This window comes from Elgaria multicarinata, chromosome 5, assembly GCF_023053635.1.
Source record: "Elgaria multicarinata webbii isolate HBS135686 ecotype San Diego chromosome 5, rElgMul1.1.pri, whole genome shotgun sequence".
NCBI lineage: Eukaryota > Metazoa > Chordata > Lepidosauria > Squamata > Anguidae > Elgaria > Elgaria multicarinata.
Window position 1 is genome coordinate 18,919,815 of NC_086175.1, and position 25,238 is coordinate 18,945,052.

The following is a 25,238-nucleotide window of genomic DNA, read 5'->3' on the forward strand; positions in this document are numbered from 1 at the left end:
ACAGAGAAACTATAACAATTCATTGCAAATTTTGCAATGGAGTTCTCCAGTCAAAGCATACCTACAAAGATGTGCATATTAGGGGACAGTGCATACAAAAAGGTGTACATTTGTGAAAATAACATTTAAAATGCACTATGTTCACAAACATGCTTGCAAAATTGTGTATATATAAGGTAAAATGCTTGCAAAATGCACATATTAGAAGCAATGCACACAAAACTGTGTATTATTATTTATTATTGTTATTTATTTATATAGCACCATCAATGTACATGGTGCTGTACAGAGTAAAACAGTAAATAGCAAGACCCTGCCGCATAGGCTTACATTCTAATAAAATCATAATAAAACAATAAGGAGGGGAAGAGAATGCACCAAACAGGCACAGGGTAGGGTAAAACTAGCAGTATAAAGTCAGAACAAAATCAAGTTTTAAAAGCTTTAGGAAAAAGAAAAGTTTTTAGCTGAGCTTTAAAAGCTGCGATTGAACTTGTAGTTCTCAAATGTTCTGGAAGAGCGTTCCAGGCGTAACTTTTGTTTTTAAAAAGTCTCAAAGTTCAAGATTAATTTAATTTCAGAGTGGGGAAATTCTCACAGTTTGGGATGATAGGATTTAAGACTGGAAAAATGAGGAAATGGGAGAAACAGATTTTTAAGATTGGAAAAATGAGAAATTTGGAGAAAACAAATCTGACAGAGTCATGCATCCCTCATGTGAATTACGACGGGTTGTGAACAGTGACAAGGCCTCCCCAGATGCATTTATGGAACTCCTTTCACAGGGAGATTTGCTTTGACACCATTTTCATTTTATCATTGGAGCCATGTGAAAACATTTTGGTCACCCAGGTCTTTTAATTCTGTGTTTATTTTAGGCTAAACTATTTTCAACCACCTTCTTAACTCTGCCTTTGCTGGGTTTTATTGTATTTATTTTGTTAGCCAAAAACTGGTTTATATATGTGTGAATGGGTGGGTGGTGGGTGGTGGGTGGGGATGTATGCACACACGTACACCACCACCACCACCATTTTTGCATAGACCCACTGGTGATAAGGGCACAGAAGAGGACAACAGACAAATGCAATGCATTATTGAGCACTGGGCTTTACTAAATTCACTGATGTCTTAATGGTTTTGGCTTTGTTGAATGGGACTCCATTTGTGAAATGGCAGCTGAAGGATAAGCCATTCTTAAAATCAATGCAGTTCCTTCCACATCTATTTCAATAAAGTTGGGACAGTAATCTTTACTTTGGTGTATAGCACATCCTTATAAGATTCCATGCCTAATGCATTTCTTTCTTTGTCTCTTTCTTTTTTGCAATGTACTCTAGGGAACTCTTGACTTATAAATGATGGCCAGTTCATATTACAAACTTTCTATATTCATGCAAATAAAAGCAGTATCTCTTTTTTTTTCTTTTGCAAAAATGAAACACTTGAAGATGTTAAAATTCAAATAGCTTTCTCTGCCAGTTGAATAGTGAAGATCTAAAGCTTGCATCCATGCTGTTAGTTTAATTAAAAATTTACCCAAAGGAAAACTATATTCAACAGTATTCTCTCCAGAAGTTGTGTAGTGGATTGTTTGAACACACCATAAGGTGTCCTGATGTCTTGGGCTTTCATACAGATTTCTCTTTCCTGCTGTCGTACTTCTGACGTGATTTAAATGAAATTTATGTTGGTATTTAGACTCTCTGAATCAGTAGTTAAAACAAAGCTTTATACAGCAAATGACAGAGAAGTGGGTTGTGGTCTTCTGCAACAGCTGTGAAAATTCCTTCCCTACGAGAACATAAGAATTGCTCATTCAGGCCAAAGTACCTACTAAGGCAGCCTTTCTAGCCCTTCAGCTCTAAAAACAGAAGAAAAGTGTTTTGTGTGTTTGAAGACCTTTGCACTGCTGCTGGCTTTTACTTTGATTTTATTCTGTGGTTTTAACTGTTCATATAATGTTTTATTATGTTACTGTATTTTATGGATTTAAGACTTGTTTTGTGAACCACCACGAGAGTTTCAGCTATTGGGCAGGGAGATAAATAAAATGAAAAACATTTTTCCCAAAATGCGGACTCCAGTTCTTGTGGGACTAAAACTCCCACTATCCCCAACCATTGTCTATTCTGGTGGGGAATGATGGGAATTATAGTCTGACTCCAGGTTGGAAATGGTTGATTGATGGCATTCTGTTTCCAGCAGGGGCCAAACAGATGCTTCTCTGGAGCTCACAAGCAGGTAACAAAGGCTTTAGCCCTCCTTGTTTTGCCCAGTGTTAGGAGATACATTTCATCTGAGTATAAAGACTCCATTTATCTGAAGCAGGAATGGGGAATCTGTGACCCTCCTCACATTCCTGGACAACAATGTCCATTTCCCTGACCATTATCCATACTGGCTATGGCTGATGGGAGTTGGAGTTCAATAATACCTGGAGGAGAGCCACAGGTTCACCAGCCATAATGTAAAGGCTTCTCATTAGTGGTGTTGCTGAAAAATTTGATTATTCAGTTTTTGGAATTTTATGGGGAGTGGGGGGGCAGGAAATAAAAACTCTGGTGAAAGAGACTGGGAGAGGTGAGAATTGCAGAGAATTTTCTCCTTGGGGAGGGGGACAGGGTTTCCACATACCATTTAAGTGTAGGCAGTTGTTGAGGGGGTCTTCTTCTTCTTCTTCTTCTTCTTCTTCTTCTTATTATTATTATTATTATTATTATTATTATTATTATTATTATTTTATTTAAAAAAAACTCCCCCAGCTATTGCAGGAGCCCAGGAGTTCTTCCTGAATGCCTTCTGCTGAGGGCAAGATCACATGGTCTCCAAGAGGCATATAGGAAGAACTGCCAGGCTCTTCCAAGTGCCAGGTATTATATAAAAAATAAAAAATAGAAAGAAGACCCCTGAAGTACTTTGGCCACATAATGAGAAGACAGGATACCCTGGAGAAGATGCTGATGCTAGGGAAGTTGGAAGGCAAAAGGAAGAGGGGCCGACCAAGGGCAAGATGGATGGACGATATTCTGGAGGTGACGGACTCGACCTTGGGGGAGCTGGAGGTGGCGATGGCTGACAGAAAGCTCTGGCATGGGCTGGTCCATGAAGTCACGAAGAGTCGGAAGTGACTGAACGAATAAACAACAAAACAACCAGATATGTGGAAATGCTGTCCCTCTCCCCAAGGAGAAAATTCTTCAAATCCTCCCTCTCCCTGCAAAAGAAGCAGGGGGAAAAAAATTCTTCTTACGCAGAGATAGAAAAAGTTCCTGAAAATAGGAGTCAGGATTCGGCACAGCACCACTTGTCATCATTGATAGACTATCCTATATTCATTTTTCTATCCCCCCCCCTTTTTTAAGCCACCAAACTAGTATCAGCTACCAAAGCTTATTGCAATGAATTAATAAGATTTATGGAGTTTTTTCCTGAGTCACCAAGCCAGTGTTTCCACCATCCATATTACTCTTCTGATGTGTGATTTCAAGTCTTCCTTTTATATATTTGTTGCCATTTTTACAGCACTAGTTGCTTATATATATTTATATTTGTCTTATATTGTTCTTGTTTGTTTATTCTATTTTATTGCTGGCAAATTTTCACTGTAATCCGCCCTGGGATGTGCCCTTCATATTAGGAAGGGTGGTAAATAAACTCTCTAAATAAATTTACTCACTCACTTTACTTGGAAGACTTTTGTGGTTGGTTACTTGGGTTAGACATTAATCTTAAAGTTAAATATGTACCTGCCCAGACCTTAAGTTCATCTACAGGGGCTGTTCTCCGTGAGCCCCTGCCAAAGGAAGAGAGGCAGGTGGTTACTAGGAGGAGGGCTTTCTCTGCTGTGGCACCCCGGCTGTGGAATGAGCTCCCCAGAGAGGTCCGCCTGGCGCCTACACTGTACTCCTTTCGTCACCAGCTGAAGACCTTTTTATTCTCTCAGTATTTTAACACTTAATATAACTTAAATTTAAATTTTACTGTTCTAACTCTGTATTTTAATCTTATATCAATTTTGCTGTGTGGTTTTATCCTGGTTGTGTTTTTGATACTGTATTTTGTATTTGTGTTTTTAAACTGTTTGTAGTTTTATTATGGTTTTAATTTTTTGTTCTGCCCTTACTTTACACAAATAAACAACCATGGAGGAAAACCAAAATGGATTCTCTATGTAACTTAATTTGTATTTATCACTAATACTTTTTGAGAGGAACTTCAGTATAGATAGTGTAACAGAAGGTATAATCAATGTAAGAGCTTTATTATTCACATGCAATGGGGAAGCAATTGTGACTAGAAAGTAAATAAAATGAAAGGCAAAGCATAGTCTATAATGGAGGCATTATATATTATGAAGCCTTTTTTTACACTACTGATTAGGGATGTACAGAATTTGTTTAATCCACTCCGTCTGTGTTTTGTGGATTGTCAGATATCTTTAGTTCCATTGTCCACTCATTGACGGATTCAATTCCCCCCCCCCTTTAAGAAAATTTATTTATTTATTTATTTATGTATTTATTACATTTTTATACTGCCCAATAGCCGAAGCTCTCTGGGCGGTTCACAAAAATTAAAACCGTAATAAAACAACCAACAGGTTAAAAACACAAATACAAAATACAGTATAAAAAGCACAACCAGGATAAAACCACAATAAAGTCCACTATCATTCATGGAACTCTCGGTGACACATAACATATTGCATATTCTTAGCTTAGCTAAGATGTGAACCGCCCAGACAGCTTCAGCTAATGGGAGGTATAAACATGTAATAAATAAATAAATGAATAAATTAGCATACTATCAATGAACAGACTGCACAAAAAAAGAGACTGCTACACAGCAGAGGCTGAAGAGAGATTGAGGATGTGTTAAGTATTGTGTGTGTGTGATTATATATATCACTGTATTTTCCAGCAACTTTTGTATTTTCATATATATATTTGCCTCACATGGCCCACATGTGCAACACGTGAGGCCTTTATTCCCCTCCTCCCCACTGCAACCACTGTTTCTCCCCCTTATGCTGTGCCGGCCGAGGGGGATAAAAGACATATAGAAACTTTTAAAGTGACTTGTTCACTGTTAAACATCTGATCTGATAATTAATAAAGATTTCTTTATTTTATAAAATTCTTTGCCTAGTGCTCATGGTGAGTTTTGCCCCTGTGCCTGGAAGAATTCCTGCAAGCACCCATGAATCATGTGGTTGGTTTGTGTAATGTCACATCATAATTCACCAGGAAACTACTAATATTCCCACTATTAGTATTACTACTTCTACTAAACACATCATCATCATCATCATACTGTAAAGCTTTTTCATTCCAGCTTCTTAAAATATGTAACATTTTCCTCATCTCCCTGGTCACATTGCTTCATACACAAACACTCAACCTAACTTCTAAAAACCAAGATAAGCTCTTCTAAAACAATAGATAAATCAATGCATTATAAAACAATTCTCTAAGGGTGCATAATATAATATTATATCAGGCACTCTTAATTATTTATCCTTCCCCAGGCAAACCAAGCTTGTTCTAAACACAAGTCTTCTTAAAGTTACATGCATTTACATTTTCCTATTGTCAACATGCTATATATAACAGTCTTTTACATAAACTATTAATACCATTGCTCTTAAAGTTTCCAGTCCATCAGAAAATGTTTGGTCTGGCCAGACTTTTTTTTTTGCCAGGCATCCTTTCTCTCTGCCGGGTACTGCTAAAAGAAGATGTAAAGCCAAATAAACAATTGAATGTTCCATGTTTGTGAAGTTTCCCTATTTTCTATAAAAGTGGGTTGCTATAGTTTTAAAAAAGAAGAAAAGATGTAGCTCTCAGCAGAAGCTTGTAGCAATCTTATGCATTATATTCTAAATATACAACCTACTGAGTTCAATGGGTATGTATAGGATGCAGTCTTAGACATTTAAAATTGAGTTACAAACTTTCCTTTGGGGACACCATTTGCTATAACTGAGGGCATTGCTAGATGACTGGTTAGCCTGGTGCAAGCCCCGGGCCCACCCCTGTGCATCCAGATGACGCACAGGGGATCCCAGGCTCAGGCAGGGTAACCCTCCCTTGGCCCAGGATAACCAGCACCACTTGTGGCCTGGTATTTCCTGCTGTCTCGGGCTGAGCCTGAGGGCGGTTCCACACACCGTTCCGAAAGCGCCCCCAAGATCCTTGCGGGCGCCCCAAAAACGGTACTGTAGCATGTACCTTAATCGTCGTCAGAAGAGACGGAGGAGGAGGTGTGCTTCGGCGGCGTTCCCTGCTCCAGGCTCCTTTTCCCATTGCCAAACTGCAGCCAACCAGCTGCTTCCCTCTTGAAAAGCTGCATTTTCTTAGTCTTTTCTGATTACTTTTTACCCCTGGATGCGCAGGGGCAGCCGCCGCCGCCCCTTTCCTCGCCCGTCCGCTGGGTCGTGGGAGGGAAGAGTCAAGGGGTGGGGTCCCCGGGACCGCACAGGGGCCGCCGCCGCTGCCGCCGCCACCGCTGCCCCTTTCCTCGCCCGTCCACTCGGAAGAGAGCAGACGGGCGAAGAAAGGGGCGGCGGCGGCAGCAGCGGCCCGTGCGCAGTCCCGAGGACCCCACCCCTTGACTCTTCCCTCCCACGACCCAGCGGACGGGCGAGGAAAGGGGCGGCGGCGGCCCCTGTGCGGCACCACTTGCGGCGGCCACTTATGAATATCCAAAAGAGATGAAATATATCATTAAAAAAGAGGTTAGTAATTTGCATAAAATTTGCCTAAGCTTAGGTAGATGAAAATTTAGAACTAATTATTATAATTTAAATAGAAATACAGTACATCTCACTATAGTATGGAAGGCTGTGATCAGGTGACCAATGTGCCTGCCTCCTCGGTCTGTTGTTCAGGTGCTCACTGTCGATGCACAACAGTTCTTATGGTTCTTTATCTTTAAACTGGTGTTGGACAGGACAATATTCAAATAGAGGAATGTCCTCTGACAACCCTTCAAATAGAGGACACCCACCCACCCTACCAAGCCAACCATCTTACATTTTAAAAACACATGCGCACAAAACTCCCCATAATAGAAAATACAGCCCCTAGGGCACTTTCACAATGCTATTCCTTTATGTGTTTGAAATAGTAGTTTAGATTAAACTGGAAGGCGATTACAAAAGGGTTTAAGACTGCAATTCTAGGCACAGGGTGTAATCTAGTTAAAATTTGGCATGTTTTAAAGCCCTACTGATTTCTGTGGGAGAGTTAGCCAAGTGCTTATCCCTCTGGTTAAAATCAACTGGATTTAACAGAAGTTGTGGTCTGTCTGGATCAGGCTCTTATTTTTTTGTAAACTCACCCTTCCTCTGACGGGATACTTCATTTCAACCTGTAGACATTGGGTTAAAAAAATGGAAGTGGTTTGTTTATAGCTGGAAGACAGTCTGAAGTTTTGTTATGTATAAATTCCTTACAGACTTAATGACAAACTAGTTTTTTCCCCTGGGTTTTATGGCTATTAAATATGATATTGTTTTGTTCTTCTAATAGTTGTAGCCATTACCAGAGGAATCCATTTCGGCCACAGTCATTATTGATACCTAAATATTACCTTGACAGTTTCCCTGTACCAATGTATTTCTTCTATATTAAAGTGCATTTTGGAAAGATTTATTTTTTGTTTAGTCACTCTAACACTTTGATACTTAAGAGGGTGGTCTTTAGATGAAATAAGTCAAATCCACCGTTGGACTTTTCTTGTTTTGCTATATACAACAGATTTAGTATTAAAATCCTCTAACCCTGTTTATGAGTCATAGCTTCAGCTGAAAGTACTACTGTAGCCTCCTGGCTGTGGAGACAAATCAGGGGTTGAGGTGTGTAGGAATAATAATAATAATAATAATAATAATAATAATAATAATAATAATAATAATAATAATAATTCAGTCCACCCAGGCAAGAAAAAGGGATTCCCATCACCAATACAAGAATTTGACTTGTGTGCATCTGTTAACTTTTTCAACATTGGAGGCCCGACTGGTGCCAACGCTGATTTTATTCCGGCGCCAAGTGAAAACATGGCTTTTTAACAAAGCTTTTAATGGTTGAATTCACTAAGCTGGCACATTGTCTTAACTGTTTTAATAGTTTTACTGCTTTTAAATTCTATATTGTTTTAACTTGGTTTATGGTTTAATTTGTTTTTAGCTGTGTATATTTACTGTTTTATACTATATGCTTTTATCTGTACGCCACCTTCAGATCTTATTGATATAGGGTGGGATATAAATGTTTTAAATAAATGTTTTTTAAAATAAACATTTCACAGATGAAACCAGGGACACATCATCTAATAACAAGCCTCTTTTCACATCAGGAATCACTCCCTAACCCACATATATTTGAAGTGTAGAGATTTTAAAACTGGTTAATGTGGTCACCCCTAGGCCTGGCTGCCATATTTTGAATTAGTTGAAATACATGGTTTGCTACCTTCGGGATCGCCTTCTCCCGTATAAACTGCCCTGCACACTCAGGTCCTCTGGGAAGAATCTACTTCAGTCAAAGTTAGGCTCACAAGTATTACCCAGAGGACCTTCTCTTCTGCTGCTCCCAGACTGTGGAATGGCCTGCCAGAGGAGACTCGTCGACTTAACAGTTTATTAGCATTCAAGAAAGCTATAAAGACTGATCTCCTCCAGCAGACCTATCCAGTGTAATTTTAGGATGGTTTTAGAAGACCAATGTATATTATGTTTTAATTCAGTTTTATGTATTTTACATTTACTGTTGTTCCCCACCTTGAACCGCCCAGAGAGTTCTGGCTATTGGGCGGTATATAAATGCAATAAATAAATAAATAAATAAATAAATAAATAAATAAATAATAAATTGATCAAAATGGAGAGGTGGGTAAGAAATACATTTATTATTATTATTATTATTATTATTATTATTATTATTATTATTGAGAAATCCAATGTGCATTAAACATTCTATTAAACATGCTTAAATTCTAAAAGATGCCAACAGTTGTGAGCAGGATGTAGGGATTTGCAAACAGTTCACCCAAATTCTCTGAATTACATTTCAAAGCTCGTTCCAACTCAAGCTTATTTCCCCAAATGTATACATCAATTACACGCATCTTTGAAATGCACATATTTTTCTCCTGTTGATGAAAGGGTATTTGTGCACATTTTTCAAAAGTACTCGTGCTGTTGAATGCATTTTGGTTTTTGTGTGTTTGGATCTGCAAATCTCATTGCAAGTATGGACTTTAACCACAGATTGCATCCAGGTCTGTGTTCAGTTCGGATAACCAACACTTTATACTTCGCCCGGAAACTAATTGAAGTGTAGAGATTTTAAAACTGGTTAATGTGGTCACCCCTAGGCCTGGCTGCCATATTTTGAATTAGTTGAAATTTCCAGACTAGGCACAAAGGCAGCCCTATGTAGAGTGCATCGCAGAAGTCGAGCCTCAAAGTTACCAGCGCGTGCACTACCGTCTTTAGATCTTCTGACTCTAGGAAGGAGCGCAGCTGGCATATCAGCCAAAGCTGATAGTAGGCACTCCATTATTTACTGAATAGCTACAACACTCAGCAACGTTTGCTACCAGGATAACAAGTGTGCTTCTGTGTGTGCATATGCCAGCATTGTAAGTTCATATACTTGCATCTAGATCAGACTCTCACAACTCAGGGTCTCTCAAAATGTTTTAGACTGCAACATCAATTGCCCCTCATAATCAGACATGTTGGCAGGGGTGGATTATAGTTCAGAAAGCTGCTCTAGATGCATGTGCACTACAGTCAATATGTATTTGTTCCACGATGAGAGTTTTACAGTGTATTCCTATGCACGTCTATTTAGACTATAGCCATGCACAAATGGCCTCTTGAAATTTTCCACCCTATTTGTGGGCAAAGAAATTGGAAGGGACCATTTCACCAAATTTCTCCAAGGGAAGGAGAAATTCCCTGGCAGGTTCTGAGAGGTGAGGCTCAGCATTAACAGTGGTTGTGGCATGGGTTCTTTCTTTTTTCCAACACGTTTTTGGTTTTTGTGCCGCCATTGCATGTGGCATTGGCAGCAACTGTGTTGGCAGCCTAACCGCCATTTTGTATTCTCCGAAATGCCCCAAACCTAGCAACATTCCAGGGCTTTGGGGGAATAGGATCCCCACAAAAAAATGGGGGGGGGAGATGGAGAAAATGTGAATGAAATTCTGCAAAGCCACCTTATGCTTTTAGGGAAGTTTGTTTTTAAAAGTAACAATATCAGAAATTTTGGCTCAATTCTAGATGTTATTTTTCAGGATCCAGCGCCTGCCCAAGGGTCTCCCAAACATTAAAGGGGTGATTGTGGATACGGCTCCTTCCTTGCAAAACCTATGGGTGGGTTTGGGTGTGTGGGGGACTCTGTGCAGCTCTGAGGAAGAGTGCGACCTAGTACTATGACATTTCCTGGAAATGTTCTGTCCTCGTGAAACAGGCCTCTGCTTTTCTTCCTCATTCTCAATGCACTTGAGAATTTATTTTGAATTTATTTTGGTGTTGTTTGAGCTTTCCTTATCTTCATGAAGAGGCTGAGGGAGTGCGTGTCTGTTTTGTCACCTCTGTGGCTACCTGCACTTCCTCACTCTCACACACACACCCCACAAAAAGCCATGGGGGAGGAGTTATCTCATTATGACTTCCACTGGGCTTAATTGAAGGATAGGAAGCTGAGAGACAGTGGGCTTCACACTCCTGGAAAGATGATTGGACAGGGAACCATAGAGCAATCGCATCCTTACAAATAAGGATTTGATACGCATTTCCTTACAAATAAGGTTAGCAAAAGAACCCTGAACTCCACCCATGAGCATTTCTCCTAAATTTCCTTCTCCCATAAACATTTTTGAAATCAATTTCTTTTATGTAAAATTGAATAAGTATGTTAAAAAAATGTGGAAGAATTTTTTGGCACAACACTAATTCAGATGTATTGAGTTTAATGGGGCTTTCTCCAAGGTAAATGGATATAAAATTGCAGCCTTAATCACTAGAAAACTAGGAAAGGCGTGGGGGGAGAAGAACCCTGAAGAATGTCAACTAGAAACTCACACCAACAATATTTTTAAGGCATCCCCCAAATGTGTCTGAAAGAAAAAAATATGACCAAATATACCAAGGACAGGTATTGGGGGCGGGGAGTGGGCAAACTAGTACATCAGGTAGAAAGTTCTAGTTAGGGATGTTTGAGGAGGTTGATCTTTGCACATTTCAATATAAACTGATGTGTTCTGTGACTCCTGGACTAATGTGCGAATCGGAACATAATCACACCCTAGCTTCCGCACTTCCCAAACGTTCCAGCTCAAAACAGGATCAGAAGGCATCTTTTACAATGTCTAGTTTGAGAAAATAAAATATACAGAAAGGCATTTTAGTCCTGTTTTAAAATACATGTTTAAATATACATTTAAATGCAAAATTTAAAAATGTGCAGGTTTGGGGGGGGGAATAGATTAGTGTGAAAATGAAACAGAATGGATTTATGAGTGAAGACACGTGAAGGTAATTAGTCTTTCCCCAGTTCTCATTGCTATGTTAGTTTTCTACTTGCATAGAATGTTTTACATTCGAAATGTCACTCCCGATACACAGTGTGTAGAGGTAAAGTCCATTTTAGCACCTTATTCTGATGCATGTGGCTATCAGGCCTTATTACTGAAGTCAGCAGAAACTCCAGACTAGCATTATTTAATGTATTTCTGCAGCTTTCACAAGGTAGCCTATGCAGTCAGGCTGTTATTTGTTCTTCCTCTCTCTCTCTCTCTCTCTCTCTCTCTCTCTCTATATATATATATATATATATATATGACTGGGGTTTTAATGAAGTTGGCACAAAGCCTGCAATGTAATTTGCTATTTTTATTACTCTGTCAATATTGTGCATTAAGGCCCTCAATACTACTCAATGAAAGTAAAAAGAACTCTTTAAACCGTGCAATGTCGAAACGAAAACAGGAAACTGCTAATGCATGTGTCTTAATACACTAGGCCAGATTAAGGCTTTTGAAGCAGTCCCTCGCTAATTAATTTGAAACTGTGATGAAAACACAAAGTACTCATAGATGTAAGGTTCCTAAGTTTTTTTTTCTTTTTCCTTTTTTCTGACAAGAGCATTTCAAAATGGGTGTTCTTTTCTTAGTTTCTTGACAAAAGCAATACATCAGACCAGAATAATAGCCCAGATTGATGGCTGAGCCTTTTGCTGTTCCTCAGAGGGGACAACAGAAACATGAACTTCACTTCTGGACCTGAACTCGTAAACTGTATAATCAAAGCAACAGCCTACAGGGCTCTCGGGAGATAAAAAGGAAAGATGTAAATCTGATTCTGATTTTCTTCTGTTATTCTAATTTGCCTTTTCTAATCATGCACAAAATTTACTGGTATGAGACAAATACATGAAAAGTGATTCATTAAAATGTTTTTTGTAAGCTTACTGAAACTCTTTTTAAAGTTCCCACAAAATTCCTACAGATGTTTTGTTACAAATTTGCCACAAGTCTTGCTTTAGGTGAACGTTCATATATCCTTACAACATTTTATGGTTTTAATGTTAACCTCTAGTTGAAAAGTGGGGTTCAAACTGAAACAGACACAGGGATGCAGACATGCTTAGATCAGACCTATTAAATGGAAGTCCCATTGATTTTAATGGATCTACTCTAAGTATGACTAAATCCAGGTCTATAGTCATTATGGCTATATGCAACTTCCACTTTCAGAGACAGCATGCCTCTGAATATCAGTGAGTAGAATATAACAGTTTGCAAGGGCTATTGTCCTCTTGTTTTCATTCCATATTATCCAAAATATTACAACAGATGTCATTGTGTGTGCTACAAGAACATAAGAAGTGCAATGCTGGATCAGACCAAAGGTCCATCTAGTCTAGCACTCTGTTCACACAGTGGCCAAACAGCATGCGCCAGAGGGACATGTGCCCGAGTGATATAACATCACCATTGTATCAATATGACACAAGGTGTAGATCTGGTTGTCCGCTGTGGGCTACATAGGCTCTTCTTCTTCTTCTTCTTCTTCTTCTTCTTCTTCTTCTTCTTCTTCTTCTTCTTCTTCTTCTTCTTCTTCTTCTTCTCTGTTTCTTTAAAAAAGAAAAGAAAGTTGCTTAAACTAAGCCTTTCACATGAAGAGTTTCTGGCAAAAATTGGGTATGGCAAAATTCACACACACGCACACCAAAATTCTCTAGAATATTCAGATGTTGTGACATTCTGGGACACCTGGGGGGAAAATGGTGGCCCAAAGGCCAGCTCCTAATCTGCAGCCTAAAGGACCAGAATGTTGGAGCCTGGTGAGCCTCTTTTTGGATGGCAATCCATAGTTTTGATGCCACAACTGAGAAGGTCCTGCATCTCATGGATACCCACCAAATGTCAGTTGGCAAAGGCCCACAAAGATGTTGAACAGAATTCACGAAAGGGTACAATTCAGAGTCCCTTGAGGATTGAAAGAACCCATTTATTTATTTCATGATTTTGGGAGACTTAATTATAATGGGTCTCAGAATATGACGAGGTTGGAACTAACCATCAGTATATACATACAGCTGCCACCATGTGCCATGCGACTAATTGCTCACCCTATTAATGTCTGCTACAACTTATCTGTATTGTGACATCACTTTGCTGTGCATCTCTCCATCACTACTGACCTGGGATAGGGAATTGCACGACTTGACATCAGGGCAGGATCTACACGGTTCTTTAAAATGGTTTATAATAGTAGTGACAATTATTGGGGGGGGGGCAAAGACACATTCTAGATACAGTTTTCAAAATGTTTTCGATGTGTTCCATCCCGCTTGGTGTATATCTGGCCTAGGACATGGGTATGTTGAACCAAATATTACAGCAGAGGAATGGAACAAAAGGGCCTTAGCTAGACCTAAGGTTTATCCTGAGATCATCCCGAGGTCATCCCTGCCTGCTCCTGGGATATCCTGTGTGTCATTTATATGAACAGGGATGATCCCGGGACAATCCCAGGATAAACCTTAGGTCTAGCTAAGGCCAAGGTTGTGTAAGAGAGTTACAGATCCTATAAAGCTGAAGTCATGATACATCTGGGATACTGGTAATTTTCTCAGACTTAAAGGCTCACTGCAGACAATTGGAAAATAAATTAAGATTTTCTGCATACCCTTTTGTTGTTAAAACTGAGAACTGTCACCACCTATACAAATGTTGCACCACTACATTTGGAGTAGTCTAAATTTCTTCAAAAAGGGATCAGTTAACCAGGCACTTGGAATAAATAGGTTTATGGATCACAGCCATAGATTTCTAATTACAATATGTAGATGCAATTAAAGATTTAAAAATGGAATAGCATCAGTACAGTTTCAGATAGGGAAACCTGGCTGAAAAGAGGGTTCATTACAATCTGGTGTTCTTGTTTTATTCTGTAGAATTAATCCACCTGTTGGCTGCAGATTCCAAGTGTAGTTGATATACACAGGAAAATCTGATTTGCAGAGGTAGTTTGCAATCTGTGAGCATGGTTTTGAAAATAGTTATCGGAAGGATATCACATGTTTTTTTTCTTTTCTTTTTCTTTTTTTCTTTCTGGCCAATGGAGACCTATATTTAGCTGTTAACAGCAGTCTGAATTTATGTAGAAATTTATTGTAATAAATACTGGTTACTAACTGCTTCTCGTCCTAGTCAAGCAATAAAGGCCTTCAAAGGGAGCAGCTGCCAAATATTACCCCAAACAGTTCTTCAGATTTCTTCTAACACGGTCATTATTTTTAAAAGGATAAAGGGGGGAAAAACACAAATTCAGACATGGTGCAAATAGTTGGCAAGGGTAATAATAAATAAATAAATAAATAAATGAAACCAGCAAATGCAGAATTGATTGCTACATATAATGCACTTCCCTCCATTTCTTTCACAGAAGAAAATCTGAAACAACAGGGCTGTCCATGCCCTGACCCAGCCATTGGTCCTCTAACAAGCGTTTCAATAGTGCAACGTGTGGAGCACATGTTCCGCAAAAGCCCTGAATGTGTAGAGGCTTAATGCATGCTAACATCCTTGACCCCTGCCGCTACTTTGTAAGCATTGGCAGAATAGTGTGAGTAGGGCTTACACACATACACCTCTTGCGTCACACCTCAGCGCTGTCCACAGGTACGTAAACCCGTGTAAAGGGCACAGGATCATGCATGTGGAGGCTTTGCTCGAGGTAAGAGCAAAAGAGAAGAGCCAATTTGAAGCAGCAATTAGACTTAGTTCTAATTGAGAAGGGAAACCTGTGTCTTGAACTACTTCACATTGCATTCACAGGACTAAATGCTCCTCTCTACAAAAAGAGAAACAAACTCCCTCCATGTAAAAGACCAGTATGTAGGGTTCTAGCCTAGTTCATTCCCAAAGGTGCTAGATTTCTATATGCTGGGAATTATTTTGTATCAAAGATCATGGAAGTCATGTGAACTCCCACCTGCAGACTGAAGTAGTACAGTTCAGATGAACTTCACAACTTTAGTGACTAAGGGCTTTGCTAGACCTGCTGGGATAAGCTGGCAGGGAGGCGGGGCGACGGCGCGCTGATGTTAGCGCGCGCTGCCCGGGCTTCCAGACGCAGGACGCACAGGGACGTCGGGATCCTTGCAGCGTCCGCCATTTTTTTTTTAAAGTTTAAAGGGGCCACGTGCGGCTGGAAGACTGCGGAGAAGGTAAGGGGTTTTTTTTTAGTTAACCCCCTCCATCCGCTCCTGATCTCTTCCTGATCTTTCTCTCCCTCCGTGTCCCGTGTGTCGTCTCTCCTCCTTCTCCCTCCGTGTGTGTGTGTGTGTTCTGTGTCATCTGTGCTCCCTTCTCCCCCCCCCGGGATCTCCCCCCCCGGCCGATGGGCACTGCGCTCAGCGCTGTGGCCAGTCCGCGGCTTTTTGCGGCTACTTGCAAGTAAGCGAGTAGCCGCAAAAAGCAACGGAAGTCTCTAGATGTTCCGCAGCTCCAGCCTCAGGCCGGAGCTGCGGAAAAGGTGCGCCATAAGCGACTTCGCTTATGGCGCGTTAGAGGAGGCTTCAGTACGGCCTGGAGCCGGATTCCCCAGTGCGTCATGTGGAAGCACAGCAGGGAAACCGGCTCTCAAGGTGCGCTAAGGCCTCATCTAGGAACGCCCTAAGTTTTAGAGCCAAACTAGACCATTCTCTTGATACAGAGAATACAGTTTTGCTCACCTAGTTACCAGCATGCAGGAAAGATCGTTACCAGAAATGTAGCATATGGCACCATTGGGAACTATTTTCCTAGGAATTCTAGTCATGCCACGTAGAAGAGGGCTCCAAGTATGCTGGGGAGAGAAGAGATAATTTTCCTCCCTTGTGCAATGTTACCTGTAAGGATCCCCTCCACCCCACTATGCACCCATAACTAGGTAGGCCCAAACGTGAATCATCACTGTACATATTGAGAGAATGTCTAGTTTTGCTCTGTCTTTTCATCATTCAGGGAAATTCTGTTCTGAATCTAGAATTCTCACCACATGAAGGAGAAAAATTCACACATGTGTTTGTGAGAGCTGGAAGGGATCAGGCAGGAGACGGTTGTCGCAGTTCCCAGCAATGCTGCCTCATTCAGGAAAATGTTATCTCAGATGATTGTGAGCAGAGAAGGAACCCAAGAAATAAAACATGGACACCAGAGCTTGGGATAAATTAGGGCCTCTTTATTTAATTAGGGAAATTCTCTCCACCCTGGATCTGTGCGTAAACATGTGGGAATCCTCATAATTCTGACTCCAGGCAACTAGCCTGCCAATAGAATCATAGAATCATAGAATCGTAGAATTGGAAGGGGCTATAAGGCCATCGAGTCCAACCCCCCACTCAATGCAGGAATCCACCCTAAAGCATACCTGACAAATGGTTGTCCAGCTGCCTCTTGAATGCCCCTAGTGTGGGAGAGCCCACAACCTCCATAGGTAACTGGTTCCATTGTCATACTGCTCTAACAGTCAGGAAGTTAGAGTTGAACACAGGGCTCAGGAAACCCAGCCCCTTTTTCAAGCTGCACTTCAGTGTTTGTGGGGGGGGGGGAACTGACCTGCGTCACCCCCACCTGGTGCTGCACAGCTCTGAGTAAATGAGACAGGAAGGTCCCCAAAGGCAAACCATATCCTGACACAAAAGCTGCACAGCCCCCTCTGATTGCCAATCACCATAAAGGTGCCAGAGTGCTCACCCGATTCCCACACAACCCTGACGCTCACCAATAAACTTATTTATCTCCCACTGCTAAAGATTAAATCCAGTGTGAAGTAGGTGAAAACCTGTGCACAACAAATAAATGCCAGGGGAAATGCCAGCTTCAGCTATTGGGCAGTATAGAAATGCAATAAATAAATAAATAAATACTCAGCCCCCCCCTTCAATGGTGATGGCTGGCTAATCCCATACCGGCTGATAGGGAGAGTTGGGCTGGAAATTGAAAGAGGCTGAGAGTTACACAGGGGAGCCTTTATAGACTTGGCTCCACCCATGCCTGAGGTTGCATGCATGCAGGACATGTGTAGTGTCAGCTTAGCCCCTTCCCACCCACAAAGACAACCCCCACCAAAGCTGTACCAGCTGGGTGGGAATTGGATGCAATTTCATTATGACGTTGAAGATCTAGGGAAAATATGCCTTGTTGTCATTAATGTACATTGAATGCTATCTGGAGTTTACTTAATTTATGTGTTTATTATTTGTATTCTCCCACACGCATCCTGTCCTTGCCTTTTTCTTTTTTTCCTCTGTGTACATTCCAGGTTTGCCGAGTTGAGGGTGAGCCAGAGCCAACTGTAAGGGATTTGTCTCATGGTTTAACTTCTGCTTCTATCTCTGCTTCCAAGAATTTGCTATTCTTGCTTCTGCTCTTAGGCTTACTGCCAACTGCTCTGCTACTTTGCACCAGCTTGACAAGGCTCACTAATTATAAAGACATGTTTAATGTTTCAGATAGTAGAAGGTGGAAGGAAGAAGAAGGAAGAAATCACAGTAGTAGGGAGGCCATAAATATCCACTACGCTTCTGAAACAAAAATCCTATATTTGCAATTGCAGAAAAGTTTCTTGAAAAAGTAACTCGTTTGCTCATCGTATTGTTGGATCCACAGAAAAAGGATACTGACTCATTGCATAAGTCCTCATGCATTTAAGTCAATTGCACAATTACGTTTCAGTCCCAAGGACAGCATTACATTACATTTGCTTTTGAATCAGGAGCTACTTGCAATTAAGGCAGAGCACAATGAAGCCAAATGTCTGTGCTTTTGAACGGGAAATGATGCCCGCTTAAGTCAGGCATGCACTTTTTAAGATGGGGGCCACTTACGAATTGCCAAAAAAGAGGACTTGCATCACCAAAAAGGAGGACAAAAAGAAGGCTGAGACTTGCATGCAATTTGCATATGCTGGTTGGTATGCAGAGATGTAAATTTAGAATTAATTACGGCACTTTATATAGAAATGCAGTACATCTCAGCATAGTGCAGAAGCCTGGGACCAGGTAACCTGGAGTCTGCCTGTTCAGTCAGTTGTTCAGGTGCTGCTAACTGCAGGTGGGTAAAAACATTCTTATGGTTCTTTATCTGCCATTGAATATGGCAGCCATTCAAATAGAGGACACCTTCAAAGAGTGGATGGTCCTCTAGCAGCCCTTCAAAGACACAGCCACCCTACTTTTTAATGGACTATGATGTAGATGTTCATCAACTGCGCTGCATATGTATGGCTGCATATGCTTTGGGCCAGTATTCACAGTAGGGGAACATTGTCATTCCATAGTTCACAGTTGAAAGTCGAATCCCAACACACCAACAGTTGAATGAATATAGGGGCCATTTTTATCTTCCACCTAACTTACAGAAAGTAGGATGTCAAAGGAGAAGCAACTGAAAAAACAACAGAAAAATTAGGGGTGACCACATTACACCAGTCTTAAAATCTCTTCACTGACTGCCAAATAGTTTCTAGGCGAAGTATAAAGTGTTGGTTATAACCTTTAAAGCCCTACATGGTTTGGGTCCAGGCTACCTGCAGGATCGCCTTCTCCCGTACAATCCGCCCCACACACTCAGGTCCTCTGGGAAGAACTTCCTTCAGCCGGCCAAAACTAGGCTGAAAGGTATTATCCAGAGGACCTTCTCTTCTGGTGCTCCCAGACTGTAGAATGGCCTGCCAAAGGAGATTCGTCAGCTTAACAGTCTTTTAGCATTTAAGAAAGCTATAAAGACTGATCTCTTCCAGCAGGCCTATCTCAGTGGAATTTTAGGATGCCTTTAGTATGCTTTTAGGATGTTTTTAGGATGTTTTAACAATGTATACTATGTTTTTAATCAGTATTTTATGTATTTTATACTTACTGTTGCTCCCCACCTTGATCCAAATGGAGAGGCAGGTAAGAAATAAAATTATTATTATTATTATTATTATTATTATTATTATTATTTATTTGACAAAATGTGCCTGCTCAACAAGCACAGGCAGATATTATCATGCCCCTTATCTTAGATAAGAATTTGATACTGTAAGGCTTATTACTCAAGGCCTACCAGACTGATTCTGCTAATTTTTGTTTTAAACTGAAGCTTGAGCAGGGTAGGCAGAAAAAATTGAAAGTTTGAAAAAGTTCAAAGCTTGAGTTTTAGTAGCAATTAATTTCCTCCATGCCAAACAGGCAGGGCAGCCCCTCTGCCAGTGGGATGATGGACAACTCTGTCAGCCAATCGGTGTGGCACAAATGCGGGCTCTGGGCACAGCTGTACAGTTAGGCTGTTGCTGCCAGCATGGAGGGGGAAAGGGAAGGAGGCAGCCATTTCGGGTGTTTGAGGGAGTAGGCGGGGCCACCCCACATGCAAATTTTGCCAAGCATGAGTCACTTTTGCACTGTTCATGAACCCCTGTATGGTGAGGGGGCTGAGGGGCAAAAAAGTGGGAAAGGAGCAGGACAATTCGTGTCCATGGCGACATGGGCTTTACACCAGTTTACATGTATTTAACTCACTTGAGCCAAATTGTTCAGGATTTAATTAATTAATTTCTAACCCACCTTCCCACTAAAAATAGTGTTCAACGGGGGTACCAATAATAAAATAACCATGAAATGAAACACAGTTAAAACACAACATCAGTTAAAACTTAATGTGTTCTTACATAAGTTAAAAGGAAATAGCTTTAAAACCTCCTGCAGCAAACAAACAGCTTAACAGCCGAAGCCTGCTTGAATAAAAAGGTCTTTGCCTGCCAGCAGAAGGATAAGAGATGGAACTATCCTCACCTTTCCTTGGCAGGGAGTTCCAGAGCCTAGGAGCAGCCACCGAGAAGGTCCTCTCATGCTTTCCCACCAAATGTGCCTCGGATGATGCCAGGACAGGAAAAAAAGCCTCTCCCAAGGATCTTAAACTTGGAGGAACTCACAAGGGGGAATGCAGTCTTTCAAATGGGGTTTAAAATTCAGTTCTGATCTGCACAGAAACAGAAGTGTGATGAAGAGAACATTCAAAAGCCCTAAACAATTAGCCTCACTGAGGCCATGTCTACACCAGCCGTTTATTCAGAAATTATATCAAAGTCATCCCTACTGGGCCACATGATGTTCACCTACTCCCACAGGGATTTTGGGCGGACCGCTCAGTTTTTTCCAGGATATCGCTGACTGGATTTGTAGTGAATTTTCCAGCTCCCTCGCTTCAATCCCAAAGTCCACGGCCAGTGTGCCTCCCCTCGCAAAGCTGTTACTGTTCGGCACGAGCTCCTGACACAATGGATAGCCAATTCTCCATCAGGGGAGTGTGCATGGGCATTGGCGTGTTTCATCACCGAGTGTTCCTTTCTTTCTTTTTACACCAACATATCAATGCGCAGGAGTGCATCTTCGTGTGTCTGTGCTGGTGTACATTTCAGAGGAGGTAATAAAAAGTAATAATTCCATGCCCCGTACCCATCCGTCCAGTCCCAACCCACTTCTCCCAATACACATTCAGAACCGCCATCACAGGGCGCACGTCCTCCTGCAACGGCTCTCCTTTACTTGCAGGAAACTTCGCTTGTGTGTGTGCCCCATGAATGACAATTGCGGAAGTGGGAAACCTCGCAATTATCCATCCCCCATTGTGAAAGGGCTGTAGGTGTAGATTAGGGGCTCATCTTGATGATGGTGTTTTGGTGCTTCAAGCCCCCAAATCCCCAAATCTGCGTTCCTTCACATTATCCCCATGAGAAGGAGCGAGTGCAAGGCTTTGCTTGAGAGGAAGAGGAACGCCCGTGCACCATGCACCTCCCTGGGTTCCAGGTGTGTTTGTTTTTAACTTTTGTTTTAGAGGAGGTGCCTTGCCGGTGAACTGGGCGCCCACGCCTCCTCGGCTCCTAGTTTTTTGTGTTTTTAAAAGATTTTTAAACGTTTGCTTTGGAGGTTTGCTTTGCTTCTGTGTCCCAGGGTTTTTTGTTTTGGCTTCTCCCCATGCCGGAGAAGCACAGAGGCGGGCCAGCAGCCATTTGGCTCACTGGCCCGGCCCCTTCCCCTTGTCCCTGCCAAGTGACCAATCGGGTCACCATTGGCTGGGGCACACCTCCAACGCAGCTCCGGAGCAAGGGCAACAGACAGCAAATGCTGTCACCTCGCTCCAAGATAATAATAAAAAAAGTCGAGGTAAGTGCTCAACTGTTTTAAAGTGGTACTTCAGGGGTTTGCCCCAGATGGGTTCAAGATGGCGGCTATGTAATATAGATGACCTGCCGCTACTCCACATCCACCCTGGGGCAAATCCCTCATCAAGACAAGCACCAAGACTGTGTATACTTTGAAGTGTGACTCTCTTCTATATTGAAAGGGCCATAATCCAGAGCTACATATGCGCTTAGGTCCCTGCGCTTAAGGCCAGTTAATGTGCAGTGACTGGGGTGGAGTCATGAGGCTCAATTCTATTCCCCCGCCCCCGTCTCTCCCATATACATACAACTCTACCCTGTTTGACTGTCTATATGGAGCTACAGTTTCAGCCTTTGAAAACTCACTGTGCAATTAATATTTTAGATGAAATTGAGTTGCCCTCATCTATCTTCTTCAAGCTTATGGATAAATCAGTTTTGTCCTCCATATCAAAGCGAAAGGTCATATTATTAATCCACCATACTGAGCCGTTACTTTCTCCATTCTTTCTTATTTCAGCTGAATTTACGTATTATTTTCAATTAAGTTATCAATAACTTCTCAAAAAATAGATGTTGATAAGAAAATCCAGATGCAGTTGAACTGTGTGCCTAGATATGTCTGTCAATACATTCTGATAGATTTCATTTCTGCAGGTGAAAGAAAAAGCCCTTTGCGTATATTTCTATCCCAGCGCTGTTAATGAAGATTCATTTCAAGTTGCAGCTTTACATAAACATTACTTTTCTTGTTCGGAGAGAAGGGAGGCAAGCCTTTCACAATCTATTTTAGTACTCACACAAAGGTGTCTCACTGCTGTTCTCCACTTTCATTTGTCATGAAGAGTGAGCTGAAAATTATCCCATCTGCCAATGGCATTGTCTGAATGCAATAGCAGAGCCAATAGCGCTGAGGAAGCCATGAAATGGCTGGTGACCCATACATATTCATACTATGAAGCTTCATCCTTTATAGTGTCCTTTCTCAGAGGTATCATAGGCATTAACAAGAGCTGGGTTTTAATAACTTTATGATTCTGCTAATTTAGAGGCAAAGATACTTGCTCATCTTGAAGAAGGTATAAATATTTTGTGCTTGCTGAGCATCGTCAAACTGTGACTCTTCAACTAAGGGCCCTAAGATATATGAAGTTATGGCACTTGAACAAATACCTATCAATATATCTATCATCTATCCACCTGTCTAAAATTAACTATATTTAGCAACTGCCTTTAGCCATAGTGTCACCCAAAATCATATATGGATGGGTGAGAAATTTGCTTCATTGGTTTTGGTTTTTTAATGGATTTACCCCCATTCACACCTCTGAACTCTTTCAGCAAGCTGAGACTCAGGCCTTAGCTAGACCTAAGGTTTATCCCGGGATCGTCCTGGGGTCAACCCTGTTCATGACACACAGGATATCCCAGGAGCAGGCAATCCTGGGATAAACCTTAGGTCTATCTTAGGCCTGAGTTGTGTTCCAAAATCTGAATTTTTATAAACTTTCCAATGCTGCTCATCTCATAGGAAGAGTGCACAACATCCATATATTTGAGAAAGATTCACCCAGAATAGCATTTCAGCAAAGTTAAGTACTTGAAAAAATGCACACAAAAATGCACACATTAGGGGAACTGTGCACCCCAAAAGCAAGGATTTGTAATAAATCACAAACTCACTCAGAAACTGGTGTGAATGAGCTCAAAAAGCATCAGTCTTGATGAGACTGAGATTGATAGACCTGTCCCTAAGTGATTAAAAGGAAAAACGAATAAAAGCAACTAGCAATTAAAATGTTTCAACTTTTTTTAAAAAAGGCAAAAAGTTTGACCAAAACAGCAGCAAAATCAAGATAATAAGAACAGAGCAATAAAATAAGCATATGCATACACACACGCCCCCCAAAACAACAAGAATGGCTGGCTTAATAATCTAATCTTGAAAGACACAATGAAAAAGTAAATTTCATTCCCTTCCCAAAAAAAATATCAGCAAAGAGGATTACACTTGCCTTTATTACACCTTTATGGCCCTGTTCAGACAACACGCTAAGCCCTGGTGGTTTTGAGCTAAATATTATGGCTTTGCGTGTCCTGTGGACCATTCCTAACCAAGGTTGCTACATAAGCACGGTTTAAACATGCTCACTAACCACTTGCTACAAAAGAGTTAGCTGCCTAATCGTGGCTTAGTGTGCTTGTCTAAACTGGCCCACTGTAAGTTTCTTTTATGGTCCATTGAAGGAGACCAAGAACCATTGATGGTGATGGCCAGTTTATACTATCAACAAAATCAAGTGATAAATCTATTCCAAACTACTGTAAATACTGTAAATACATATTTGAATGTCCCCACAGATTGTTGTGGTTGTCATCATCATCATCATCATCATCATCATCATCATCATCATCATCATCCCTGTACATAGAAAAGTTGCATGTCAGGGATAAGTTTAGGCTGAATCCTTCTCTATGGCATCCTCCATTTCTACATATAGTAGACATTGAGGGGGGGAGGGTGCATTCGGATGACACGTTAGCCATCCCTGCCATCAGAGACCACTCCATGGATGACTATTTGCATGGCACCCTTGGGCAGGGTTAGCTAATGCTCTGTGTCCCCCCCTTCCTCCAGCCACCCCACTGAATGGTGGTGCTGGTTCCCACTTACCTGATTGGGGAGGAGAAGAGAGAAAATCCCCTCCTTCTGGCTGCAGCAGGCATCCACAGTGGCCACAGTGGCCAGTAGGAAGTAGGGCAGCCCCCTCCGGAAAAGCATCCTTTCCCAGTGGGGGCCTTCCCTGCCTCCTTCTGGCTGCTCCAGGCACCATGGGCACCCACTGCAGCCAGAAGGAAGGGGAGCCCTCAAAGGGGATGCATGGAACATTGAAGGGTACAAGCTTAGGTTTTGTACCCTTCGTGTTGCATGCAGCTCCCATTTGCTTTGACGCCGAGATCGAGGGGAGAGCTGCCGCTAACAGCTCTAGCCTCGATCTTGGCAAAAATACGAATGCCGTCGCCGGAGCAAGAACAAGATGGTATCAATGTGCCACCTCCTTCTTGCTCTGGCAATGGCTGCCAAAGCAAGAACCAACAGGCAGATCTCCTCCACTAACAGGGGAGGGAATCCTCCACTAGTTCTCACCATGGCGTGGCACCACCTCCTTCCCCGGTGGGGCCATAGCAACAGCGGAATGCCTCCTTCCCCATTTGTTGCTATGCTGAGGGCAGAGATAGACACGGTCAGGGGAGTCTCTCCTGACAGCATCCCCCCACCCTTGGCATAGCAAAAAATCATGAGTGGAGGGCAGGACGCTGGAGGATGCACTCCTGCCCTCATTCACCACAAATTGGTGGGAACAGGGAGCAGCAGCTGGAGTTCCTAGCATCCCCCATTCCCAGCATTTTGTGGGGATTGAGGAGGGCGTGGCAGGAAGAATATCTACCATGGTTTGATGTTACACATCGAGCCACGGGAATCATCCTTCACACACACACACACACACACACACACACCCTGCAA